Here is a 13317-nt window from a genome sequence, read left to right on the forward strand (position 1 = left end):
CCTAGCACGCCCATTCGCACAGCCATCCTTTACATAGTAGCCAATAGCCAGCTCTGTGTACAGTCAATTAATCAGTGGGTGGATTTGTCGTCTCTGTCATGGCTGACTCCCCTCCGGTGCTCAGCCAGCAGGCAGCGGCAGGCAGCAGCATGTCAGTGCGTTGAGCGGGTGCTGGCGCCCACACAGACCCCGCTGCCTCTTGCTCCCCCAAGCGGCTGCTGGGGCTGCCTTACAGTAGTTACGCCACTGGATGGATGTGGTATTTATGTAAGCACTGATTATGCACTGTAAAATTTCAGGAAAACAAAGTTTCCCTTTTGATAAAGCTCTGAGAAAAGAGCATCCTTCCCTCTCAGCAGACCCCGCCTCTCAGCAGACCCCGCCTCTCAGCAGACCCCACCCCCTATTAGGGCTGCTTCCAAAAATTTCCCGGGCTGGTTTTCCAACCCAATCCGCCCCTGTCTGCAGTGCATCTATTTCATTCATTGGCTTCTCTTTTTGACCCGTGTATGAAACCCTTGGCCATTGACAATGTATTTGTGTATTGCTTCCTCTCACCTAACTTAATGGAAAACAATTTATTTTGGAAGCTCCGAGCAGATCTCAGTGCGGCCCAAATCATCCGTTGCTCCTTGGCTATATGTATTTAAATAACCAACCCCAATGATATAAAATCAGCTAACATGGCATCCAACAGTGCTAGGCACAAAGCCAAGCGGTGTAACACTTCCAGAGAGAATTCTTTGAGCAAATGTGTAGACATTGGATGATCAAGCTATATAGTGGGGTTATCATTTATTAAACTGCTTGTAAGTCTCACCTAACTTGATGGAAAATACAAAGTTGCTGAATTTCTTTTGGAAGCTCTGAGCAGATCTCATTGTGGCCCAAATCATCTGCTGCTCCTTGGCTATATGTCTTTAAATACCCATCAACCAATGATGTAAAATCAGCTAACATGGCATCCAACATTTCTAGGCGCAGAGCCAAGTGGTGTAAGACTTCCAGAGCCAATTCTTCCAGCAAATATGTAGACATTGGACGATCAAGTCATATATTGGGGTTATCCTTTATTAAAGTTTGCTTCTAAGTCAGGAATGAAACTTGTGAAGATGGCATGTTGAGATGTCGAGTCAAACATTCCTTAAGTGTTCACGTACGATTAGGAAGGAAGCCCCCGGTTTCCATGAAGAACAAGTATACTGTACATCTCCTACCTGTGTATCAAAGACATTGCAGAACCACCCCATATTGGTGGGACAAGACATCCCCCAGCCAGCGACAGTCATGGACCACATTTAGAATTCTTTTGTCTTCAAGCACCATTTGTAGCTCCAGGCCCCAAGAGAAGGACATCAAAAGGATAAACTAGAGGGAGGAAGATTCAGGGGAAATTTGAGGAAGAATTACTTCACAGAAAGAGTAGTAGATAAGTGGAATAGCCTCCCATCAGAGGTGGTAGAGGCAAATACAGTAGTACAATTTAAACATGCTTGGGATAGGCATATTGATATCCTTACAAAAAAATAAGGATCAAATATGGTTTGAGGTAACATGTTTAGAAAAGGGGCAGACTAGATGGGCCAAGTGGTTCTTATCTGCCATCAAATTCTATGTTTCTATGTTTCTATCTATGTTTCTATAAACACATCTTTTCATAGCCACCAGCAGCCAGCACAACTTTCCATGGGAGCACAAGTTCAGTCCCACTGCACCTAAGCTCAGGACTTTCTGGCTCTGTAGATGTTGAATTGCAGGACCAAGCATAGGCTGAAACTGGTCTATCACAACATAGTCTGCATCTTCATCCTCAACTGCCCGTTTAATGGCCTGTCATGTGTTGACTTGAAGGACCAGATGATTCTTTTTGGTTCCACTTTCGGAATGGTATGCCCAAAGAGGATTTCTATTCCAGGCACTTCTTTCCCAGTTGCTAAATCCTTAACTTTTCTTAAGGTGATTGTACGGTTCGCATCAATACTCATTGGCACACCCTGAAAGCACTCATTTGTGGTTGTAAATTTGATATTCTTCCCAATGACCTTCGTAAGGCAGCTGGTATCAGTTACTACGTCCATGCTAAATGTGTATTACAGGCACAGGACCAAGAACAACACACACCGCCGGCAGCAACTGCAAAACAACCACACCTTCCTAAAGACATTTTATCACAAATCCCCAAGGAGAGTCAAAGAGTGTTGGTGGTTGCGATGCTGGACCTTCCCATCACTGTGGTGGAGGATTAGTTTGGGGACAGCATCCAAGTAGACAAGTCAGACAGTCCTTACCTGTACTGGCAGGACAAAAAAAGCAGTTTGGAAGCCCCTGTACAAAGTCAAACTGGCTCTATTTTACCTGAGTTGTCCCCCCTCCAGTGTGTACTCTGAAAGAGTTTTTAGTGCAGCTGTGGTTAGGGAGCAGTGTAGAAGGTTGCTTCCGCAAAATGTGGAGAAGATGATGTTCATTAAAATGAATTGGATATGGATGAGGACGACATCTTGCCTCTATAGAGCCAGTTTGTGCAGGGAGAGGTGACTTGCTTCTTTTCTTGTGGGGCCCAAACAAACCAATTATTTCAGCCACAGTCCTGTGGCAGGCCCTGTTGCTGAGATGTTTGGTTTAAATAACTCATTTTGTACTGCGATCAGATCTGAATAAGGGCCATTGTGAGGTGTGAGGTGTTCAGACTGGAAATGAGTGGAAATTATATAATGATATTGAGGTTAATAATAGCGTAGGAGCAAAAAAACCCCCCACAAATTCTGCAATTTTGGCAGATTTTATGCTTTTTAAAAAAAATTCAGAACCCAAAACACGAAACTCAAAACACGAAACACGAAAATGGTGGTGTTTTGGAAAAGATCCAGATCCAAAACTCTGCCTGAGATACAGAACCAAAATGTGTTTCACAGAACACGAAAAGTGCCCGTTGCACATTTCTTATTAAAACACAGAAAGGTGTCAGGGAGCTTTAATATTTGTTTATTGTTATAGTTACATACTATTACTTAATCATTGCATTGTGTGCATATAATTACATAATTATATCATAGTAATATAGCTTTAGATTAAATCTCCCTGCTTCCATGCACAAACATAAAATATAATTTTTTTCTTTCTTTGCAATGAATAATCTCCCACAACAGTTTTCTGAAGCTGAAGAATGTGATCTGTTTCTATTGAGACTGAATTTCCCAGGAAATATAGTAATTGTTTTGATGATCGCATAATGCATATTTCCCAAATGATAACACATTATTCTTTCAATCCCTTCTGAAAACACTGTGATATGTTCCGCATATGCTTGAACATTATTGCAGTGTATTGCACTGCAGACACATCTGGCTTTTGTTCACATCACTTTTTGCAGTCCATAAATTGAAAACTGGAACTTCTAAATTACACAGATCTGATATTAACTCTTGGCTTGTTGGTGTCAAGTGAAGTAAGGCTGTCTTAATAGCCAACAGTTAAAGCAAAGGTATGAGTATTAGTGAACATCAGGGGCCCGCTGGCAGCTTTTAGCATGGAGAGGGGGTGTGGGGTGGACAAGAGAATCAAGAGTCCTCAGATTTTCTAGACACACCACAGCAATAAAACTGATATGGGAAACACTGCAGAAGTGATTTATCTGATTACCCCCTCCATTGCATCTCATCACTTGCATAATGTTCTAACTTGGGTCTCCATAGCCTTCTGCATAGCTCTTTGATTGACTATGACTGTCTCACCAAGCCCTTCTTGCACATCTCCCGATTGACACATCATAGCTACCCCCATTGAGTCCTTCCTGCATATACTGTACCTCTGACTACCCTTTTTCTCACAAGAATTACTTCCATACAGGGCTGCCATCAGAAATTGTGGGACCCGGGACTGTAAGCCGCGCAATAACGTCACACCATGCAGCTAACAGTGTGGGTGCCCAGCATTCCTGCAGCCCGCTGCTCTGCCTGTGTACTGTATGTCCCCAGGCAGCGGGCAGCAGGAGGATCCGGCCGGGCCTGGGGACTGTAGAACATAAATATTCCTTGATTGGTTTGTCTATAGGGTTCTGCTACCCCATGTCAAATTATATGCCATTAAGGGGCATAGTCATTAAACTGCAGGGTTATAGAAGTGGAGATGTTGCCCATAGCAACCAGTAAAACTTTAGTTATTACTTGCTAAAAGGTTCTAGATAACTTGTAATAGGCTGTGTACTCTAGTCATGGGGTCTGGACCCCAATCAGCCAACGCAAACATCTGGACAAGGAATAGCCATAGGTGAGTGATAATGCAACCACATCAATGTGCTTCACTCCCAGACTGAAAACTTTTTAAACCTAGTATAGAGGGAAACACAGCATTATATGGGACATCTGTATTACAATATTATTTAAGCAAGTATTTATACGTTCTCTAGTAGACAAATAGGGGTGTGCACAATTGGACTTATTTGCCCACAGTAGATACTGTGTAAGGGTTTACATCTATTAGATTTTTTCAACTGCCCCAAAAATATGCTGCAGCATTAAAGGTCTAAGTGGAAATATACATTTTGGACAGAATAAAAATGTCACTTGAAAAGTCGTACCTCTCACCTCCTACAGGTATTATTCTCTTAAAATATTACTTCATTCTAACTCATAATAGTAACAGGGCATCAGAATTGGCATCATTGTAATTCGGTACACTATTGGGGATCAATGTACGTTTTATATTCATAGAATGGTTCCTCATATTGTACTTTCATATATAAAGTTTACCTGTTACAAGGAGAAGGCATTTTACTAACAGCATAGCCCCATGTCACCTCTTCCATCTCATTTAAATATCTTTTTCCACAAAACCCATTTTTTGTGTTAGAGGGAACATACGAGCCGTGCAAGGACCCTGCTCATCACAGTTTTAGCCCGACACTACCATCAGCGATGCTACTGCAACGTTTGTGGCCCCCTCCCACCTCATAGGCCCTGCCATCTTGATGAGCTAATCTATGCATTTCCACTATAAAATAGACATTGCAAGATGACTTTTACACCGCAGGCCCAAATCTATTCCGCTTCATAAAGGACCTTTAATATCCATCTTTTATTGTAACTGGCCAAAAGCATAGTACCATTTAAATAGCTCCCAGTGCAATTCCCAATATCTGTTCTTTGTTTTTATAAGATGAAAGACTCACGAGCAACTTTTGTATTAAGATGACACCTCAATGTGATCTTCATCCACAAGGAAGTGTCGGTTATCATCATTTTCAAGAAATTTATATTAGAGTTCCTGTCCTCATCTGATATCAATGACTTGTAATATACTGAAAATAATAGCATTGGCTGACATCCCCCAAGTGAAACCTTTTGCCTTCTGAGCCTCCGCTACATTATCTAGGCCACATGAAACACAGATATTTTAAGATGAGTATGTCAGCTAGGGTCAGTTTCAACTTGGTTATCAAAACGAGCAGTCAAGATGAGAGGATGTACCTCAGACTGCTGGAGCACATCAATCACACTGACAAGCCCTAATCAGACAAAAGGAGTCTTTTCAGAAGTTGTGTGGAGATTAAAAAGGTGGCAGAAAGAGTATTATTGTTCAAATCAAACAAATGATTTAGGATGGAAGTTTTAAGCCAACAAGCAAGACCCTTAGCCCTTACATCACTTGCATGTGGTCCTGCCATCTTATATATTTCTAGTCATCCGCTTGCGCTCTGTCAGATCTTTCTTCTACTTTCATTTTTTCATTTTCAGGTGACATTACTGTCTTTCTTTCAAATTTCAACTCCTACTTTCTAATCTTGATTCTGATCTTTTCTGACGTGACTGGGATGCCCAAACATTTCTTTGTAGGGAGACAGAGTAAATAGAAACATATCTGTGGTGTTTTTTCCAACAGCTTTTTTTGTCTGGTCTGTAAGATGACAGAATTATTCATATGAAAAAGTGGAGAGGGACTTTTTGTTTGCTTCTACTTATTCAGAAATCCTGACAGAGCATAGCACAGTTTTTCAGAATGAATGATTCGGTGTGAAATGTACATCTGATATCAGCAAACAAATACTGCTATTTATTAAGATTGAGTCATCAAATGTAGAAAAAAAAGTGTCCCTTATGGCTACCAATCAGTTCTGCATAGTCTATGATAGTTTTAATCTCCATTTATTTAGTTTAAAACTATGAAAGCTGATATGTGCTAAAAGGTGCTGTCTTTGGGCCTTATTTATTACTGGAAAGTGACTGAAGATAATGCACAGTTAACGGAAAAAATAAATAATAATAACAATAATTAAAAAACTGCCAAGAAAGCACCCATCTCCGTAAGCTGTATCCAGTCAAGCACCAGACACCATGGGCTGGTTTCCACTATAACAGAGCTGTGGACAGTTCAGGGCCAGTGTCTGTATTTAATCAGTGTGCGGAGGAAAAGACTTATTAAATCTTGGATAGAGATAAAGTTGAGAAAGATAGTATCAACCAATCAGCTTATAAATGATTTTTTTCATATACAGCCTTTACTGTAAACTGCTGTTAAGAACTGAATGATGTGGAGAGAGATAAAGTACCAACCAGCCAGCTCAGATTCAGTATGAAATCCCGGCGATCGGGATCCCGGCGTTCAAAATCCCGACGCCGGAATCTCGACCGCCGAAATCCCGACAAGGGGGGGGGGCGTGGATCGCCCCCCCTTGCGGGCTCGCTGCGCTCGCCACGCTAATTTATTCTCTTGGACACCCACGGAGGGAGAAACTGTCGGGATTTCGGCGGTCGGGATTTCGGCGGTCGGGATTTCGGCGGTTGGGATTCCGGCGTCGGGATTCTGAACGCCGGGATCCCTACCGCCGGGATTTAAACTGCATCCCGCCAGCTCTTAACTGTCATTTTTAAACATAAAATGTATCATGGCAGTTAAGAGTGGATTGGTTGTGACTTTGAGCAAGATGTATCAAGCCTCAAAAATGTATACAGTGGAGAGTGATAAACAACCAGCCAATCAGATCCTACCTGTTATTTTATAAACCTAACATGAGAGGTAGGAGCTGATTGGCTTTTTATCACTGTCCATTTTATCACTATTTGAAGCTTTATACATCTGGCCCTTTATCTCTCTCAACTTTAACAATGTCAAAGGCTCAGGACATCTTCCTCAATATCTCTTAAACCTTTTCTAAATTTCCACCTGAGTCAGTAAGAAGATTGGGACCACTGAAGCGAAAACTTTGATCCCTTGTTTGCTATAGTACAGTGGTTCTCAAAATGTGGGTCCTGACCTTCTCAGCATGGAGTCGCGACTCCATGTTGCTGACCATCAGGCTGATGACTTTTCTCATCTCAGTCAGTGATTCAAGGAGTCTGAAAAATCTGTTGAATTGTCTGTTACTTCAGACTCCTCACAGCAGTGTGCATACCTCCCAACTGTTATGCCCCCACAGCTGCTAAAAATGGGGGCGTGACCTCGCGGCAGCGCCGCGATTATATGCTGCGCCCCCTTTCCGATAGGCCACCCCCCCCGAAAAATCACCACGTGACTCCGGCGCGCACCCTGTCCCTCCCCCTGATGGGGTCCCAGAGCAAAATAGTTTGAGGACCTCTGCTATAGTATAATTGATAGGAAACCATAAGACCCCTTTTCATTATACCAGAAGAGTTAAGATTGATACATACACAACTTTCAAATAATGTTTGATTAGACCACTTTATAAAATAATTCTACTTAAGTCCACATGTTAAATGAGATAGATAGACGTTTCCATGCTGGATGTGGGTCTACACCAACTAGCTCAACAAGCATTGGGTCGATATCACTGGGTCGATAGGCAGCAAGGTCGACATGGGTCTACGTCGACTTGGGTCAAGGTCGACATGGGTCTAGGTCGACATGGGTCTAGGTCGACATGGGTCTAGGTCGACAGGACATTATGTCGACACAAGCATTAGGTCTACATGAGCAAGGTCGACAGTCAAAAGGTCGACATGAGGTTTTTCACAGTTTTTTACTTGAATGTCGACACAGTCGACATGGACACAGTTTGAAGTGCACCGCATCCCCTCGCATCACTCGCTGCACTCGCAATGCTTCGGGCTCGGTGCCTCGCTACACTTGGCACACTATTTTATTCTCCCACCACTAGCCCTAGTGGATGGTAGGGCATGAAATACCACCTGTCGGAACATGTCGGCTCAAAGAACAGTGAAAAACCCATTGTCGGCCTTTTGACTGTCGACCTATCCCATGTTGACCTAATGATTGTGTCGACCTAATGACCTGTCAACCTAGACACATGTCAACCTTGACCCATATCGATCTAAACCCATGTTGACCTTGCTACCTGTCGACCTAGTGGTGTCTACCCAATGCTTTTCGACCTAGTTGGTGTAGACCTAATGACGGTATCCCTCCATGCTCATCTTTGCTGAGATCCGGCATGCTGCAATATTGCTTGCCAAGCAGTAAAGCTGACTGCAAATAGCTGCAGCCTAGCGCGCCATGCAGCAAGCCGTGTTGCAGCATGACAAATCAGTCCAGTGTGTATGGGTGTGCTGGGCTGACAGGAATGTCCCGTTGCTCCCCCCATCGCTCCAATGTGTAGCTGGCTTTAGTAAATAGATATCATTATCACAGTCCTGCATTCAGGTCACAAACACATATACATCCAAATAAACCACTGTGATGTAACATAGAAATGTCAATGCATGCAATAATACACAGCTAAAATACTATTGCATCATAAAGGAGAAAAGTGTATCAGACCAATGACTATATTATAGTATCCAATAAATTGAATCTGTATGACTTCCAGATTATATGGGTGATTCTGGTGGAGTTCTATGTTTTACCTAATGCATTTTTGTTAGGCATTTCTTGGTGGTAACGGGTTTGGCTAATAACAGTGGTTGGCATGTGTAGACCAAAAGATTTAAAATGGCATTAAAAATAAATGTCAAATCAAACCTACTAATAATTTATTGTCTTTTTGTTTTGCGGTAGTGACACGTTTAAAATGATAAATCATATTCAGTGTGTTGTTTTGTGACTTCTCTATCTGGCCAATACCAGACCCAAATGAACAGTTTCCATGTACAGTACGTTTAGCAATGGAAATAGCTGCAGCTGTGATTATCCTTCAGTGAAATGTACAGTAGCTGCTGAATGGTAATAAGCCTCTGCATCCTATGATCACCTGTTGCTGTAAACACTTGTAACCGTATTGTATCATTTCATAAACCATCTCAATGGAAATTTGAGTACAATATAAAGGCTATAATCTTCCAATTAAAGATACAATTAATTACATGCAATTCTGACAACTTACTATTGCCAGGTGGATGCACAAATGTTTCTTGTAATTTTCCTTTTTTATTAGAAAAAAAGAGTAAAAGATAGTAATTACTCATCTGATTACTTTCTTTCTGTATATAAATTAGATGCATGATATCGTTTCTTCTACAGACAAGTTTCAAATGACTTAGTGAAGCACGCAATGTAAAACTAGACCTTCTTCCATTTGTACTGTATGTAGGATTTTTTTTCTATTGCTCATTATTTGTATATTAACCCTTTGAGTGCCAATGTTGCTGTGAGAGATCCGCTAAAAATTCCAGCGTTGCTCACAGCGACTGTTCTTTTAGTATAAATAAATACAGTACTTGTTCATTTTAACGGCGGCCGATATATATCGGATGTGATAAATTTCCACCTTTTTCCGCCATGCGATCCGATGCGATTTTTTACCTGTTCATAACCCCACTATTCACTATGCATGAAGTTGATTTTATATAGTGTGGTGAGCACAGTAATCTGCAGTCCCTTGCGGTGCTCGCTACGCTCGCCACGCTTCGGGCTCGGTGGCTCGCTGCGCTCGCCACACTATGTAAAGTCAACTCCATGCGTAGTGGATAGTGGGGTTATGAACAGGTAAAAAATTGCATTGGATCAGCCAATATATCGGCCGATATCGCATCCGATATATCTCGGCCGCCGTGAAACTAAACAAGTACCATAAATACAAATACAGCACAGTCTAGTAATTACAGTTTCGTTAAAAATCGCACCAAATAAAAGAACAGTGGCTGTGAGCGACGCTGACATTTTTAGCGGATGTTTTGAGTATCTCTCACAGCAGTGTTGGCACGGAAAGGGTTAAAGAATGGCATTTGCTTACATTTATTGCAGCATTTCTAGTACTGTATGTGCGCAGACTTTTTACAAAGATCTTTATTTGCCTTTATTACCATAAACGGTAGATCAGTGAATGACATGCTGGGCTGTCTCAGTTGTGCCTTGCATCCCAGTCGTCACCTCCCTGGTCTACTTCTACTGTATTCTTTTGATAACTGAATATAAAAAAAAAATCTGTTTCATAGAAGAGGCAAATAGCTGCAGTATATGGAATGTAATAAATGTTCAGTGTGCATGGAATGTATGTCTTTATTTAAAATCTCATCTGTTCAATAGACTCATTGGGATGCCACATCTTGTTTCCCCAGGTATCCTGAGGGATTTTGGGCCACCATAAAGGAGCTTCAATAAATCAGTCGCTCTGCTCCCATATATAAACCATGAGCTTGTAAAACTAAGGAATAGAAATGTACCAATAAAAGCTGTCTGTTGCAATGCAGGTAGCATAACAGCTTATTAAAAATGAATAACTGACACCCCTTGCCTAGTCAATGGAGAGATCTATAAAGCCTGAGCACAAATATGGCATATCAATACTTTCTTAAACAGCTTTAAGATCATTTACTTTGTAGAACATGTGTGATGTTCATATTTATAATAACAGCTGGAAGCAAATGCTTGACCTCTTTGAGAATGAGCAGAATACAGATCATATATTTATTGGATGCTATTGAATGAAGATTAAGTCGCTGTAGGTTTTCAGGTATTGGAGAAATAATAATGATTACAATCTTCAGAGACTTTTAGAAATGAATATAAAGATTGATAGTATCTAGTCCAGCCTGTACGCAGACAATAATACTTTTTAACAATTTAACAACATTAATAGCTTTATTTAACCACTGTATGTTTGTTGCTCTGAACATTACCATTAACATACAATAAAAAAAACGAAATGCACAAATTGCTGGGATATATGATCACAACATTAAAGGCCCATACACGCTGGGCGACTTTGAGCTGAAAGCAGCTCAGTTTTGAGTTGAAAGCAGCTCAGTATTACCAGCAGATGAACAGCGGAGTCGATGGCTTTCCATTGCGTCCTGCTATGGAAAGTTGCACACTCCCGGGAAAATCGTCTAAACGAGTGAAAACGCACTGGACAATAGCACCTAGGGTGTACGGACCTTAAGATGTATTTGGGCTGGGGAATACTGTACTAGAACATTTATGCAGATGAATTCACAATTACATACAGTCTATGGGCATGCAACATTTCATTTTAGTCAGCAAAAGCTGCTTGTGCGTATGATTTGAATAGCGATGCACATAAGATGCATTTGACAGGGGAAAAGTGAAAAGACGTGTGCAGTACATGAGCTATTTTGACAGATCAAAGTATATTTTGCATTTTTAGAAATAATAAAAAATGTATTTGTTAAAAATGTGCTGTAAGTTACTGATTTACATCATTGTTGAATACAACTTATCCTCTCTATATTCATGTCTGACTCTACAGAGTTGTTTCGTGTTAGACATACTAACTCAGCTATCATTACGTTATACTATTGTATGCATTCCGGTGTGTCATGCTCTAAAAATACTGTGAGAAGTCAGATCCGATTCCCATTCAAAGCGTTACAGATGTACTGTACACCATTACATTGGCCATGTTCCGGTAAAAACAAGGACATTATAATGTTCAAATTCGAGAGACTTTTCTTGGCTGCTAAAATTGTCTGATTACATCCCAGCCTATGTGTTTTATTACTTTTACATGTGCGCCTATAAGTATGTTTTTTTCAAGTGTATATTTTTTTATATATATTCCAGCAAGAGGGGTCAAAATCTGTATCCCATTACCAAAAAATATAGACTTGGGCTGGCACTGCTGTCACAACAAGACCTATGTGGCAATGTGACATGCTTGAAATGTAGATGTAAGGATTCAATTTAGTGCAACGCCTAAATCTATATGACACTCGCTATTAACCAAATATCCTTCCATCATTAGGATGGACAAGTTCTTATTCTGATTGGAATTCTGAAGTCACTTTCTTAACCCAAATATTCATAATTTGAATGATCATTCATCTACTATTGTAAGCCAGTCAGTGTGGTATGTAGCAGTTTTGTTGACAGTCATAAAGTTGACATCAACTAGACTAAAAGAGGGCGATATTTGAATTCCGCACAGAGTTCTTTCCTCTCACATAGAGTTCCGTTCCGGAGTGAACGGACACTCTTTGTGAGGGGTGTGGCCTGAGTAGCCGAAACCAACAATAATCTATTTAGGCCCTTCTAGGGGTCAGTGTCCGGGTTGGTGGTGCTCCCCGGAGTCCAAACATAAACAGGTAGGATCGGAGAAAAGAAGACTTTTTTGCTGGGGCACTCTTAAGATTTGGTAGCAAGATTAGTAATAATAAAATATAACTTTAAATCAAATAAGTTTAACATATGTGGCAAAAATGACATACATACATATATGAAAAAGTGATCAGAATAGTGATAAAAAGAACATTCAATGATAATTTATACTTCGATGTGTTATCAATTTCCTTCTACCTTAATTGGGTGGGATTTGAATTTCCCAGAAGCTAGGAAAGTATTTGAAGAGGTAGAATTCCTCAGGTACACAGAGAATAGATACCATTAGATGAAGAAACTTGATATCAATTTAGGAAAAAAGAGTTCTCATTCTGCTAGTTTCTGTTAAGTACATGACACAGTATATCTGACTGGTTTTAATGAATGCAAAATAGCAACATTGTAGCTCCAAATGAATGAATTGTGTAAACACCCAAATCTACGTTCAGGCAGTCACTTCCTTCTGATAATAATTTATCAACAGGTACTAAAAGATTCTCTGGTTTCAGGATTTTGTCACACATATAATTCACCATACATTGCGGTAAAAAGGGATAGGTTACCCAGAAACTTGTTGGCTGAAATGCACATCCAAGTGTAGGATATGTCCCTAGTAAACCAAAGTATTTTAAAGAACTAATGGTGGTATGAGGTGCCTTAATATTGGTCACCTGGCACTCTGCTGTCTCTGGGTCTTGCAATATGCTGCAGCGGACTCAGGATGAGAGGTGACAGGTGTAATTAAGGTTAGAAACAGAGTATAAAGTCATACATCTGCTGTCAGTTTTCCATGATAAAAGGGACCTGTTGCTTTAAATGCATTGCAGGACAACCTGAATATCTGTACTAACT

At 40.7% G+C, this 13317-nt stretch overlaps 1 pseudogene; it reads right to left on the reverse strand.

Annotated features, from left to right (window-relative positions):
- Positions 1-482: 482 nt before the first annotated feature.
- LOC146058500 (piRNA biogenesis protein EXD1 pseudogene) lies at positions 483-2078 on the reverse strand (annotated as a pseudogene).
- Positions 2079-13317: the final 11239 nt, after the last annotated feature.

The sequence above is a fragment of the Crinia signifera genome, chromosome 2 (assembly GCF_055691185.1).
Source record: "Crinia signifera chromosome 2, ASM5569118v1, whole genome shotgun sequence".
NCBI lineage: Eukaryota > Metazoa > Chordata > Amphibia > Anura > Myobatrachidae > Crinia > Crinia signifera.